Genomic DNA, 15,673 nt, shown 5'->3' on the forward strand with positions numbered 1-15,673 from the left:
TTTTTTTTTTTTGAGACAGAATCTCACTATGTCACCCTTGGTGGAGTGCCGTGGCAACATAGCTCACAGCAACCTCCAAGTCTTGGGCTCAAGTGATTCTCTTGCCTCAGCCTCCCAAGTAGCTGGGACTACAGGTGCCCACCACAACTCTATTATGGAGAAAAGAGTATCTCTGCCCAAGACAAATAGCCTGGCTATTTTTTGGTTGTAGATGTTATTGTTGTTTGGCAGGCCCAGGCTGGGTTTGAACCCGCTAGCCCTGGTGTGTGTGACAGGGGACCTAACCACTGAGCTATAGGTGCCCAGCTGTTAACCAAAATGTACCTAAATCCCAGCCAACACCTGAATGAGGTGGAGTTTGACAAACATTTGCTGCATAGCTGTCGCAGAATGCACCTCTGGATCTGTCGGGGTTCTACTCTTGACCACTAGAAATTATGAAAATGTTATTTGATTTTGCTAAATTTATTGAAATAACAAACATAGCAACTGAAATGTATTGAACTCTCCTGTGCTTGTGTGGCATTATTCTTGCTTTACAGGTGAGGAAAAGACAGGTATAGGAGGGAAAGGGCAGGGATCTCCAAGGGCAAGGCCAGAATTTCAACTCCAGGGAGGATAGTCTTAACCTCTACCTTTTCAAAGATCTTTGTATCCAGAGCAGCCATCATTCTCTTACCTTTATTTTTCTTCTTTTGATGAGATTCAATATATATTCTACAGAAAACAATATGCTTATGAACTTTTGGATTATTTTAGAAGAAGTAGAAAATTGAATATGTTCCTTTTCCTCTTAAAAGTACAGCAGGATTTCTGCTTCTGCTCCTGAAGTACTAACTGCTATGGGAATTGCCTTCTGGATTAGTCCTCTCCAATGGTACTACAGAAGCAGGTTAAAACAACACACATTTATTACATCAGAGTGTCTGTGGGGTATTCTGTATTAGGGTTTCACAGAGCTTCAATCAAAATGCTGACCAGAGCAGTGGTCTCAGCTGCAGAATGGGGAGGGATCTTCCAAGCTCATGTGCTATAGGGGGAGGACAGTTTCTCGCAGGCTGCGGGCTTGATTACTCCAATCCCTTGCTGACTTGTGGCCAAAAGCCATTCTCAGCTCCTTATGTGGCTCTCTCCGGCCAGCAGCTCACATCAAGGCAGCCTGTTCTTCAAAGCTATTGTAGGAGAAAAGAGCATCTCTGCCCAAGATGAGCATTGCAGTCTTACATAACACGATCCCGTGCAGCCCATCGCCTTTACTCAATTCTACTGGTTAGAAGGAAGTCCTAGATCCTACCCACTGTCAGGGGGGGAAGATCATACACTGGTGGGTGGGGAGGGGGGAGAACACGGGGATGTGGTGCCATGGGACCACCCTAGAGTCTGTCTGCCATAGTCCCCCACAGTTACCAACTAGAAAATCAGAAAAAGCCCTTTAAAATAGATCTCCTGTCATTGACAACAGATAGGGCAGGCGTGTGACCTCTGGGGAGAGGACTGTCCTTGCTGAAGCTGGAGGAGAGATAGATAAAGAGAAAGAAAAAGGTAGAGAAAGATAAAGAAAATTTGCACAGTCCTCACCCTACTAAAGAAATTGAATTTGTAGGTAAAGATATTCTTAGGGGTACAGGTGAATCTTTCTAAGAGTAGAATGTGAATGTTTTAAAGCAATAACTGAGAAAATGACATGAAGGCTGTGTTGACCAGTTGATGGAAGTATTTCAGATTGCATGTGAAAACCCCACACTGTACCCCAGAAGTGCATTAATGTACATAGTTACCATCAAATAAAAAAAAAAAAAAAAAAAAAAAAAAAAAAAAGATATTCTAACAGAGAACAGAAAACTCTACATCAAGGTGGCTTCCCTAGTGAAATATGCCAAAACTTAAGAAAAAAAATTAATGCCAATTTTATACCAATTTCTCCAGATAAAGTAAGAAGAGGGAAAAACTTGCAATTCATTTTTTTCAAAGGCCAAAATTACAATGACATCAAGAAAAACCAACTTACAAGAAAAGAAGGCTATAGACTAATATTCTTCATGTATATGGATACATAAATAAAAATCTTAATAAAATTTTAGTAAATGGAATCCAACAATACATAGAAAAGATAATACATCTTTTCCAAGTAGATTTTATTGCAGGAATTGAAGATAGATTTAACATTTTAAAAAATCATTGTCACCAAATTTATAAATTAATAGAAAAAACTCACTTGAATATTTCAATATATGCAAGAAAATAATGTGACAAAATTCAGTATGGATTCACTATAAAAGCTTCCAGAAAACAGAATAAAAGTAAATTTCCTAAACTTGATAAGGCATCTACTAGAAACCCACAGTTGACATTATTCTAAATGGTGAAAGATTGGATGCAGCCTAAGGTTAGGAAGAAGTCGGTGATATCTGTCCTAGTCGACATTGTAATGGAAGCCCCAATTTTTTTTTTTATTAAGTCATTTGTACATAGATCATAAATACATTTATGCCATTGTAGGATTCAATGTGTTGATTATTTGCACAAGTTGGCCAAACAAAAAATTATATAGGTTGGAAAGCAAAATGTAAAACTTTATTTATTCATAGATGACATCACCATTGATGTAGAAAATCTGAAGTAATGTACAAAAATTCCTAGAGCTAATAAATATGTTACAAGGCCAATGTACAAAAATCAAAAGCATTTCTCTTTGCTAGCAACCAACAATCAGAAATTGAAATTTAAAATGGCATAAATATATGAAATACTCAACAAAATTCAGCAAAATATGTGTAAAACCTGTACAGTGAAAACTACAAAACATTGCTGAGTCAATTTAAAGAAAAATAAATTAATGAAGAGATATATCATGATCATTAGGGTGACGTGCCTTCTTTTTTTTATTCATTTTATTTTATTTTTTTGAGATTTGCCTTTTTAACCATACTACACTTTCCCCGATTAAACCAACGATTTAATATAATCTTGATAGAAATACTAGTTAACCTTTTTTTCTAAACAAATTGAAAAGCTGATTTTAAAATTTATATAGAAATGTAAAGGACCTAGAAGAGCCAAAACAATTTTGAAAGAAGGAACCAAGTTGGAAGACTTACAATGTCTGGTTTAGAGATAGTGCTTCTGGCAGAGTGGTACAGGCATAAGGGCCAACATATAAACCAGTGGGACAGAATAGAGTCCAGAGCTTGTTTTAATGATGTTCCCTGAGGCTCTGGGATAGGGAAAGTTGCAACCTGGCACATGCACAGTGAGTTGTGGTCCTGGCATCAGTTTCCTGGTGGCAGCTGCAATGTTCTCTGCATAGGCCCAAGGTTGCTCCCAGCTCTGGCAAGGGCCTTCCAGGATTCTTTAGTAAATAAAAAGAGAGCGCTAGTCCTCCAAGCTCTGGACAAATTTACTCTTGGGTGGGGTGTGTGCATGTGTGTGCACGGCCTCACTCATGCACACCAGCCCCTGTCCAAGCCCTACTTTGCAGTCAGGCGAGCAGGTGAGCCCAGTGTGTCTCCTTGCAGAGTGTACAGCACAGACTGTGGAGAGACCGCCTACTCCCTGCACCTGACACTGTCTCCTACGCAAGGCAGGTGCTTGGTAAATATTGGTGGTTTTTATGAGATGTGTATCTGCATATCAGCCCTAGCGAAGGATTTTGGAGGATTTGAAAAGAAGAAAATAGAATTGAAGTGCACCAAACAGTTGGATGCCTACTTAAATAGGTTTTTAAAAGAGAAACCTGACTTAGTCTTTAAATAGAGTCAGTGAAAGGTGCCTTGAGTTGCTTAGTAACCTCTCGCTGTTCTATTAATACAAGTGTGCTGTACAGGAACTTGTGTCTCCTGTTTGTTCCTTTAGGATACAGACAGTTTCCCAGGGATTCTGAGTTTATTCAATGTGAAGAGTTTGACTGATGCAAAGGGTTGCTAAAACTCAACACATAATTATAATATTTTTTCTTAATTTTTGTTTGGAAACAATTTCACATTTATGAAGAAGTCATGAAAAAATAGCATAAAGAAACTTTATACGGAGATTCACCTTTAAAAATATTTTGCTCCATATTCTTTATAATTTTCACATTCTCTGTCTTTCTCGCTTTCCTCTCATAAGCACGTTATTTTTCTGGAACCATTTGATGGCAAGTTACACACATCATGGCCCTCAAAATTACTAAATGTGTGCTCAGAATAGGAATATTCTCTTATATAACCACAGCGTGATGATCAACTAAATAAGCACGCTATTTGCTTTTGTCTGATTTACCGTCCATGGCAAATTTTTTTTTGTTGTTGACCTTAGTCCTTTATGGCAACTTTTCTCAGGCCTGGATCTAGATTAAACTTGCGTATTCTACCCTCAGAAATTCAGATTTAAGAGATTTGGTCCAATGCCCAGGAATCTGCTTTATTGTTTTTTTTTTTCTTTTTTTTTTAGATAATTCCTAAGTGATTATGGTTATTGAAGACTCACAGGTAAGATGTGCTACCTGTGAGGCCAGGGTCATGGGCAGGCATTGTTCTGGTGAAGCTTGACTGTGTCTGGTGGCCAGAGGACAAGGTGAAGGGCACCAGGAAGGCTGTTTCAGGCCAATCAACAAGTTCATTTCCAGTCCCAGAAAATCCCCTCAAATGAGTTGCTGTGGCCAGCTCTGCACTGACACAGTCCCACAGTGGGTGGGTTTGTGGCATTGCCTTTGACAAGCAGTGCCATCATGCCAACTGCACGCGACTGCCCTGAGCCTGAAGGAGGTACCCAGGCAAAATGTCTGGCATAGAGCAGATGCTCAATCCCTGCAGGGTGAGTTGGATTTTTAATACTGGTATTAAAAAGATAAATCCTGTCCTTATTGCCTTTTGAATGGCAGCACACAGAGTTCTTTACTTGCTTGACTTCACTCATGTCAAAGTCTTAGCTATCAACGAAACTGCATACTAATGAAAGGCAGGGTTTAGAAGCAACATATATGTTAACTTAGAAAGGACTTAGAGTGAACTCATGACTACTTGATTCTAAATTTATATGGATATGCAAGGGCCTAGAATAGCCAAAACAATTTTGAAAAGGAAGAACAAAGTTGGAGACTTACAGGACCTGATGTAAAGACTTATTTTATAGCTTCAATAATCATTCAGGGTGATATTGACTTAAGAATAAATATAGAAATCATTCTGAGATTTAATATTCTTAGATTCCAGTCATAGATAAACACCTATCTGATAAATTGATTTATCAGAGTTCAAAGGTAATTCAGTGACAAGAAGATAGTTGTTTTAACTAATGTTGCTGGAATAATTGGGTATTAATTTTTTAAAAATGAACTTGATCTTGATCTTTGACTTGAATATAAAATCTACAACTATCAAATGAGTGGATATTTAAAGTTCACTTGTTAACAGGTACCATGGGCTCCCTTTTGCCCACCTTCCTCCCTCTCATGGCACCCCAGAGAACTGGAACAGAGCTATGCTCCTGAATTGATTCCTGTCTTAGTTTGTTAGTCCTATTTAAACAAAATACGAGAGTGTATTTTATAGTTTACAAAAAAGAAAAATTTCTCACAGTTCTGGAGGCTGGCAAGACCAAGATCAAGGCACTGGCAGTTGTGTCTGAGGAGGCCCTGGGCTCTGCTTCCAAGATGGCACCTTGTTGATGGAACACTGTATCCTCCTGTGGCAGAAGAGAGGAAAGGGACCAGGCTGGCTCCCTGTGACTCTCTCCTAAGGCTGCTAATCCTATTCTTGAGGGCTCTGCCCTCCTTCCTTAATCATCTCTTAGAGGCCTCACCTCTTAAGATTGTCACATGGAGTTTGGGTTTCAACACATGCATTTTGGAGGGCACACAAACATTCAAACCATAATAGTTCCTAACTTTCCCTGAAGACTTAGAAGGTAAATAAACAGGAGAAAAAGAAGGATCCTTGACATCTGTAATCTTGGGCACTAAGAGGACAGATGGCCTAGAAGCACATTAGTGTGTATGGGCTCTACATGTGACCTTGGCCCTGCTAGTGTTGTCATTGATATTGTTTCACTTTTTAATGCAGAAAATATAATGCTTTCATCAATAATCAGCATTAAAAATTTAAATATATTAAAAAAAGAAAAAATGAAATATATTTGTGATTTCTAAGGTTCTGTACTAATTTAACATAATATAATTTGCTAAAAATGACTATTTCCCATTTTTGAGAGTACTTTGTTTTATCTTTTCTTTTTCAGCATATTCAATTTCTAAGTTAAAGCTTATTGTCTACTCTCTGTTCTCTCTCTATGTGGATATTTTGTAATCATATTCCACCTTTGAAAGGCAATGTTGAAATAACTTAGAAGACCTGGAAAAATAAGCTTGGACCTACTCTGATGTAAATAATTGGTGATTTATTCAAATCTGCACAGGGGGCCATTGTCCTAAGACAAGCGGCCCCAAAGTGCAGGTTTTTTTGTCTTTTATATCTTTTTCTGTGTACAAGGAATGTTGCCGTTGGCCAGGCACCATCGGCAGGGTTACAGTTTGGGTTTACAGTTTAGGTATCAATGATTACAGCTGAGAAGCATGTTCTCTGCCATCCTGGGGGCGGGGGCATGGGAACGGGTTGGGTTACATTTCCCACTCCTCTTCTTGGGAAATTAAATCTTTACTTTATCTGAAGAAAGGGGTCCTACTTAATTTTTATTGTTCTCTGTGACATTCTCCCCCTCCTCTTAGAGTCCAAAGTCCAATTAAGGTAAGTTTCTTGAGGAGTTTCTTCAGGCTTCAGCCATGCATTGACCAGCCAGCTCTTAGTATGTGGCTGGAGCAGGGCATGCTGACTATCTTAAAAGCCAGGGGAGTGAAGTTTTATTTAGTCAGCTGTGATGACTTCAGGTGAGGATTCTTTTCATTTTCACATTGCTGTGCATGTGGTTAAGATGATGGTGTAAACAAAACATGGTTAATTATTTCAGTGAAGATTTTTTTTTTGTTACTTTTCAGTTCTTTTAGGCATTTCTGCTAAATTGTAGAGAACTGACAGATTTTTTTTGAATAATACCAGTGGTAAGGCTTGTATTTAATTAAGCTTTGCTTTTTGGCAGAGTTTACCAATTTCTGTTCTTATGGCTTTATGCACATTGTTCTGTAATACTTTTGGTCAGTCTCTTAGTTCCATTTAATAGATCAATTTAGTAAAATAGTTATGTCTCATTTTATGAATTGATAGTACAGACAAGGCTGGGATTTAATACAGGTGGGTCACAGCCTCTTTTTTTTTTTAATTTCTTTCTCCAATTTCTTTTTATTAGAGACAAATTATAGTAGAACTAACTTAGTTGTTAGAATAAACTGTATTTTCAGTATACTGATTATTTGCATAAAGCATAATAGAATAATTAATTATTAGTCATTTAGGCTTTCTTTAAAATTGGCTTTGTTGGGATTCTTTGTATGGGATTTCAGTTGGATTTGAAGTCATTCATAAGCTCAGGTTTCATCTGTGCCATTAGATATCTGTATGCATTGGGTAAATTCCTCTTCTTTTGAGGTTCCTAAGCATATTTTGACTTCAGAACTGTCAGGAAGTGACTTTCGTTACTTACTACAGATTAGGAATGTTACTGATGGGTATCTGGTTAGTTTTTCAGAGGGCTTTTTATTGGCTTTCTAAAGTTAACTTTAACTCCTAAATGCAGTCTGGACATCTCTGGAAATGTTATTTTCAGTTAAAGCCTTGGTAAAATAATCAGTGTCTTTATTATGCTTTATAGAACAAAACAGATTTTTATTGAACTTATGCAAATAACTGTATTGTTAGAAATTAAGAATACTTACAAATGGCTTGTAAATTCTGGAGAAATTAAGGAGAGAGAAAAAAATTTATGTTTTAAACTTTGCTTATAAGTATATACATTGTTTGAAAAGTTACAAATAGTTCAAAAGACAGAAAATATTTTTTGCCTTCTGGAAAAATAGAACACAGACAGAATTAACAATATTTTAAACAAAATTATAATAAATCTTAGTTCTATGTAACTGATTTTTGTTTTATTTGGAGTTAGGTTAGCAATACTTATACACATGTTAACTTTCCAATGAAATTTCAAAAATTTGCTTTTCTAAAAACATTAGGAATTTGAATTTAAGAGAATTTGTTAGCCTTTATTAATATTTCCCTTTTTTAGGATGAATTTTGAACTTAGTTGGTTACATAAAAAACACTTTTTTTGGGATGAGTTAAAATTACTGACAGTATATGTTAGAATAGACTAATGTCTTATACGTTAAGACAGACCAATGCTTTATAATATTGGAATATATATATAACTATAATTTATGCAAAATTAATTACCAGTTTATATTTGACAATGTTTCCTATATATTTTTAATAAATCAAATAAGTCTAATTTGTTTTTTTCAGGTTTAAAATCTGTCAGTTTTAGTTTATGTCGCCAGCGCCACAATCACTGTGCTATGGGCATTAAGCCCTAAATTTAGAGTTTTGGTTTTAGAAGGTTTGTCAAATATCAAAGGCTTAAAATATTTGTTTAAACAAAATTACAAGTTAAATACATAATTAACTGAATTACATGTAAATTTTTTCACAAAATCTTTTTATGAGCTTTATTTAATCTATACAGATAATCTATAAACATTTTAAATCTTTTTTAACTTTTGTGTTGTCTTTTACCCTTTTAAATAATTATTTTGTTTTAGGATAAATTTATCACACGTATTCTTCCCTTATACAATGCTATTTTTTTTTCTGTCTAATTTCTCTTACTCCCTAAAATTCACTTCTCACAAAATAGGATTACAGTTAACCATTTATTTGCTAAACTGATAATTAGAAAGTTTTAAAAGGCAAGAATTTTTGTCTGATAAAGATTCAGTTTTTTTTTTTTTTTAGGCAACCAAATTAAATTATTACATTTTACAAATGAGAGACATTTGTGAAATATAACACTGATACAGGATTTTTTAGATCAGAGTTAGATAAGAAATCTTTATTTTTCAGGCTTAGGTAAGCTCAGAAATCAGATTTTTATTTTTAGGCACAAACACATTGCAGGTCATACCTTTTGAGCTCTAGTAAGCTTATGAGTAAAGCAGTTTTAAATATTTTGGAAGGCTTCACTCTAAATAGGGAGTACACACCCAATTTTTCCCAGATAAAAATGGCAAAGACCTAATAACTCTGCCTAAGGTGTGGGGCTGTGTTTATTCATTTGTTAGAATACTTATTCAGTTTGTAAAGGTATGTTTTCATTTACGAATGAGGCAATTTATTAATTCAGTATTATTTGTTTTAATGCTTTTTGTCTGCATAAGTGAGAACAAAGGCTTAATAAGAAATGTGATTGGATGACAAAATACATGTACTAACAAATTATCAGGGCAGGAATTTTGGATTTACCAGGGGCTAATACTATTACAAAAATCTACCCAATTACTTTCCCTTGACTGATGGCAACTAAGAGTACTACAATTAGGCAAATGTTAATTATGAAAATTCTGAAAGGAAAGATAATCTGAGTAACCACATTTGGTAGTGGGAGAATGGAGGGGACAAGTTGCAGGTAAATATGGCAGTTTCAGAAGGAGTGAAGTCTTGAAGGTTCCCTTGAAATAAAAGATCTGCAATCTATTCACAAATGTTTTCAAGACTGTTTGTTTCAGGCTGAGGCTAGTCTTCTAATAAACACTGAGCAAATGTTACAAAATGACAACAGTTTATGTTTACTCTTACACTCTTGTACTTTTAGGATCAGAACCAGAACCCATTAACAGTTACATTTTTCACAATAATTTATAACAAATAAGCATAACAAAAATACTATTAATAGTTAATTAATGTTTGCACATACCAGTTAAAAATAGATGTTAAAGTGTCTGACCTCTGTAGGACACTGGCCCCATATGCCGGAGATGGCAGGTTCAAACCCAGCCCTGGCCAAAAAAAGAGTTAAACAGAATAATGTTAATTCAGAAGGGAAATGGCTGTTGTTTTAAGAAATAAGGAGGGCTCTCTCTCTCTTGTTTTTTTAGTTCCAAATGAGTAATTGACCTTGTGTCTTCTGCTGATAGTTGGCACCTGATCTCAATACTATTTGTAACATAGCAACCACAGGTTTTTTTTTGTTTGTTTTGTTTTTTTGGCAGGCATAAGAGGAACAGTTTTAATAAACTTTGTATTAACTTTGTAATTGTCAGAAAGAGAGGATCTTTAACGCAAGTGGGTTATTTGTAAACTCACGAATTGAATGTGTACTAGGAAGTACATAATATATAGAAACAAAAGTGATGCCCAGTTTTAAGGATAGTGAACAGTTTACAGGAAGAAGAAGAGGAGGGAAAACACAGCGACTTTCCCTGGATTGACATCTAAGAGCGTTTCCTAAAGGGACTTTGAAGGGACACTGAATAAAGCACTGGAATTGATAAATTAAATACAATTTTGACTAATAGGTGTTACACAATTTACTAATATATAAAGGGATGAATGCGGGGAACAAAAACCTACCAAAGACTCCTTTTACTCCTTTTTAGATAAAGACTGCAGCAAGGGTTAATTTGGTTGCAGCTTGCTCTCTATGATAGTTCTCTCAGATTTTGGTGAAGTTCACCGGACTGCCTACACTGCAACTTTTTTCTTGGCACAGCCTCTACCTTTTACCCACCCCCTCCTGCAGGATTTGTGGCTTATAGACTCAAGTTAATATTTGCCAAGTAGGTGTCTGCTTCTCAAAGTTGAAAATTTGGAATTTTTCATTTCTCTTTATTAAGTTGGTTAGTTTTACTTACAGAAAATATGCACTTTCTTACTATTGTTCTTGGTGAATTTGGCTGAAATTAAAAAGTTACTGAAAGAGCATTTTCAAAAATTACCCTGTCTTATTTTGAACAGATTACTTAGTGGATGAAAAGACTACAATACAAACATTATAAAGAACAGATAGACCAATAAAGTAAAATGATAAGTGGACAGGACAGAAAACACAAACAGAATTTAACAGGCAGAAATTAGTCAGACAAGAAGTCACATTTAACTCTTTCACTCACTCACTTATACAAAACTTAAAACATACAAAAGACACACAAATCAGAACCAGCACAGCTGACTGCAAGAACTAAGATAACTCAATAAAAGACTGCAATTACCAGGACAGGACTAGTCTGCAAATCTGAACAGTCCAAGAGACTGCTAATATTGAAACAGTCTAATAAGGAGCTGTAATTATGACAATACAAAACAAACAACTCAAACCTATACCAGAGAGACGGGAGGATGTCTCCCACTGCCCCAGGAACAGCTGTCTCAGGCCACGTCCAGCCTAGCCTATTATTCCCCCAGATTCTCTAGAGATTCAAACAGACTTACTTAAGGCGCCACGATCAAATCACCAAAAACGGAAAATTTGGAAATCTGTGCTCCGAGTTTTTTTTATGCAGCTGAGCACTCTGGGGTAGAGGGACATCTTCTCCGAGGCCTTCCCCTGGAGCTGTCGGCCAGTAATGGGTCCAGGCGGGGGTCCAAAGGTGAGGATCTCACTGGGGCTGCCAGATGAAATAACTTAGGAGACCAGGAAAAATAAACTCAGACCCACTCTGATGTAAATAATTGGTGATTTATTTGCACCTGTGCAGGGGTCCTTGTCCTAAGACAAGTGGCCCCAAAGTGCAGGGTTTTTTTGGTCTTTTATACCTTTTTCTGTGTACAAGGAACGTTGCCGTTGGCAGGGTGCCATCAGCAGGCAGGGTTACAGTTTGGGTTTACAGTTTAGGTATCAATGGTTACAGCTTGGGTGGCAGTGGTTATGGTAGCAATGGTTATAATTCAGATAGCAATAGTTACAGTTTGGGTAACAATGGTTACAGTTTAGGTTCTTGTTCTGAAGTCTATTCCTGGCAACCCTAAGGGAAGGAGGGGGCCTGGGAATGGGCTGAGAAGCATGTTCTCTGCCATCCTGTGGGGGGGGCATGGGAATGGGCTGGGTTACAACAATGTCATCCAGGCACGGTGGCTCACTCCTGTAATCCTAGCACTCAGGGGAGGCTGAGGTGGGTGGATTGCTTGAGCTCAGGGGGTTGAGACAAGCCTGGGCAAGAGCAAGACCCTGTGTCTATTAAAAACAGAAAAAGTAGCCAGGCATTTTCTGGCCTATAGTCCCAGCTACTTAGGAGGCTAAGGCAAGAGGATCACTTGAGCCCAAGAATTTGAGATTGCTGTGAGCTATGATGATGCCACAGCACTCTACCCAGGGGAATAGAGAGAGATTCTGTCTCTAAAAATAAAGGGGCAGGGGCATCTCATTTTTTGCCGTTGATCTAGGAAACAGTGACCACATTAACAGAGGTTGTATTTTGATGTGGCTTTATTTTTCAGCAAATAGGATCTCAATGGTCAATGGCATTATCATGCGTGTGGAATCTTATTTGACATTACATTATTTGCTGACCCTACAATGGTGATTAACATTGTTTATCACTAGATTAATTTTACTATCACCACCACTTATAATTGTCTATTTATTTTGTTCAAGGAAACAGTGGACAACAATCCTTACAAGAAGGGTTGTAAGGGGCTGAGTCTTCTCTGCTTGTGGTTGGGGAGGAGCATCTGGTAGTGTCAGTGAGTAGAGGGATGGAGATGAATCTCAGTGGGAGAGAATCCAGCCTTGTCCAGCTCAGTAAGCTCTTACTGAGCAACTGCCCTGTGTGTGTGGCCCACACTACACACTGGGTACACTCTTTTAGTAACTTATAATTCATTGAGAGAAGAGTCAGCTCTAGATGAAAATTTACACTGGTTTTGCTATGAAGAGAGCAAAGCGAGCATTTCTTCTGCAGCTCCCCTGCTTCCCAATTTGTTCCACGTGTACAGGCAGCTTGAGTGGCAACCAGCTGGCCTCTCTGGGGTCCTTCAGTCATTTCACCCAGGAGACAAGGAGTGATTTAGCTAAAGGTATTGGGAGGAGAAACTTGCCATGTGGCTCTCAGTTGCTTCTTTTCCAGTTCACTGGAGTAAGCAGCCTGCTGTGAAGTTTGCTCTCATTGGAAGAGTCCAGCTCACGACAGTCATGACCGGCTGGGTTAGCCAAGGTCTGGAGTTCAGGACTGGAAAGCTGACTTGTGTGCATTCTCAGCAACAGCTGCATTCGTAACAAAAATGACGTTCAATCTTTTTCTCAATGGGTTCAGGATCAGGTAGGGATAAGGAGTGTCCTTAAGGGTCTTCAAAAATACCTACAATAAGTATACATGCAATGAGAGAACCGCAATGAAATCCCTGATCTAACCTGGGATTCAGGGAAGGTTATTTAAAGAAAATGACCCTGGAGTTGAACATTCAAGGATGGAAAGAGGTCCACCAGCTGGAGAGGGTTTAGAGACTTCATTTTCCATTGAGTGGTCTTGGCACCCTTGGTGAAAATCGATTTACCATAGATGTATTGTTTTATTTCTGGGCTATCAATTGTATTCCATTGCTCTATATAGTACTGCATTCACTAGTACTACAGTGTTTTCATTACTGTAGATTTGGAGTATGTTTTAAAAATGGGAAATGCAAATGTCTTTGTGGTAAAATGATTTTTGTTCTTCTCCATAGATACCTAGTAATGCAATTGTGAGATTAAAAGAAAGGTCAACTTTAAGTTCTTTAAGAATTCTCTATATTTCTTTCCATAAAGGTTGTATTAGTTTGCAACCCCACCAGCAGCATAGAAGTGTTCCCTTCTCTCCACGTCCGTGTCAGCATCTATAGATTTGGGAGTTTGTGATGTGGGCTAATCTCTTGGGAATTAGGTGATATCTCAGGGTGGTTTTGATTTGCCTTCCCTAAGGATTAAAAATGAGCATTATTTTCATGTTTGTTTGGCCATTTGTCTGTCATCTTCAGAGAAGTTTTTGTTCAAGTCTCTTGCCCACTTATAAATGGAGTTGTTTGCTCTTTTTTTATTTTGTTTCATTATGGAGACAGAGTCTCTCTTTGTTGCCCTCAGTAAAGTGACACATGATGTCATAGCTCACAGCAACCTCAAACTTCTTGGGTTCAAGCGATTCTCTTCCCTTAGCCTCCCTAGTAGCTGGGACTACAGGCACCTGCCCAATGCCTGGCTTTTTTTTTTTTTTTTAGTAGGCCTAAGCCGGGTTTGAACCCACCAGCCTTGGTGCATGTGGCTGGCACTCTAACCACCTTCTTATTGATTAATTTGAGTTCTCTGTAGAGTCTAGTTATCAGCCCTTTGTCAGAATTGTAACATGCAAAAATCTCCCATTCCGAAGGCTGTGTATTTGCTTGACTTGTGGTACTCTTAGCTGTTTAGGAGCTTTTTAGTTTGATTAGATCCCATTTGTTTATTTTTGGTGTTGCTGCAATTGTCGGGGGGGGGGGTCTTCTTCATAAAATATTTTTTTCCCCAGTCAATATTGTCAAGCATTTCCCCTACACTCTCTTCAAGAGTTTTATTGCTTTGTGTCTTAAATTTAAATATTTGATCCAGTGAGAATCAATTTTTGTCAAGAGGCATTAAAACCTTTTAATCTTCCAGGAGAGTACAATAAGCACCCAGCACTGGGATGACAGACGACTACAGGTGCTCACGCCAACATTTCCAGGGCCCTCCCAAACACACTGTTGAGTGCTCTTCTCCCACTGGTCCTGCAAACCCTTTGCAGTATGATGCAGACTGTCTTTCTTGGCCTTGAAAGTCTGGCTTCCAAGATGCTGCTTGACCCAGGCCTTTCTACCAGTTCTGTTGGGTCCTTTAGATTTTTAGGCCACCAAATCTTTGGCCCTGATCTTTCTCAAGATTCTGCACCAGTGTCACTACCACTCTGATTGCAGCAGGTCCAGCTCAACCTCCATCAACTTGGTTCTCCTTCAGATGCTCCTCTGGCTTCTCCGGCAGTTAGCAGCATAACATTCTCTGTCATTAGGTGGCACAGCCTTTTGGCTCACTGCCAACATTTCTTCAACTTGTCTAGTCATATATAGCCTATTTTAGAAAATCTTGTACCTCCTCTGGGTGCTGTGCAAAGTAGGGCTATTAACTAGATAAATAGGCCTTAATCCATGCCTAGAAGGAATTCCTAGTCTAGCAACAGATCTGTCATGTCCATAGCCTTTTAATTCTACTCTAACTGCTATTCTTGCAAACTGGGTCTCAGGGCCGCTCAGTTGGTTAATTGCAGAGGTGTTCCAATTGAGTTTATCCAACCAATTCCAGGTATAGGGGTCTGGCCAGGGTCTGCAAGAAGGAGAGGTGGCTAGTCCAGGGATTAAGGATAGGCTTTATTTTAAAGAAGTCAGCCCCCTTCACACAGTTTCAAGGGACTTTTAATAGTGTAATTGGAATGTGGGAGGGAGTCATGAGAGGTGAGGGAGGTCATCTTTCTTGCAGAGTGAATGAGGCTGTGTCTAAGACAGATTTTAGAATTACTGCCTTCCACAAAAGATGTTAATCTTTGCATGAAGGCTTTAGCTCTAGTGCCAGCCAAGACCAGGGTAGGAGATTCTGATGCCTCCTAGAAACACCTGCCTTGAAACATTTCCAGAGAGTGGGGAGGAGGATGCTGTAACCACACCATTTGGTGTCTGACCTGCTTGCTGTCACTAGCTGTCCTCCAGGATGGCCAAACTCTTGTCAGGGTCAACAGAATTTACAGGAGTACGGGAAGGGAGTTGCTGTAATCATGCAA

The 15,673-nt window shown here is 38.2% G+C and overlaps 1 long non-coding RNA gene across 2 annotated transcripts; it reads right to left on the reverse strand.

Annotated features, from left to right (window-relative positions):
* Nucleotides 1-893: 893 nt before the first annotated feature.
* LOC111726559 lies at nt 894-11,473 on the reverse strand. Of its 2 annotated transcripts, XR_002774311.1 has the most exons (4): nt 11,352-11,473; nt 9,868-9,919; nt 5,557-5,664; nt 894-1,172 (listed from the first exon to the last, which is right to left on the reverse strand). It is a non-coding gene; the product is annotated as an uncharacterized LOC111726559 (long non-coding RNA). The 2 variants fall into 2 exon arrangements; XR_002774312.1 differs by lacking the exon at nt 11,352-11,473 and having other exon boundaries at nt 9,838-9,884.
* Nucleotides 11,474-15,673: the final 4,200 nt, after the last annotated feature.

This window comes from Otolemur garnettii, unplaced genomic scaffold, assembly GCF_000181295.1.
Source record: "Otolemur garnettii isolate 467f Iridium unplaced genomic scaffold, OtoGar3 scaffold00071, whole genome shotgun sequence".
Lineage (NCBI taxonomy): Eukaryota > Metazoa > Chordata > Mammalia > Primates > Galagidae > Otolemur > Otolemur garnettii.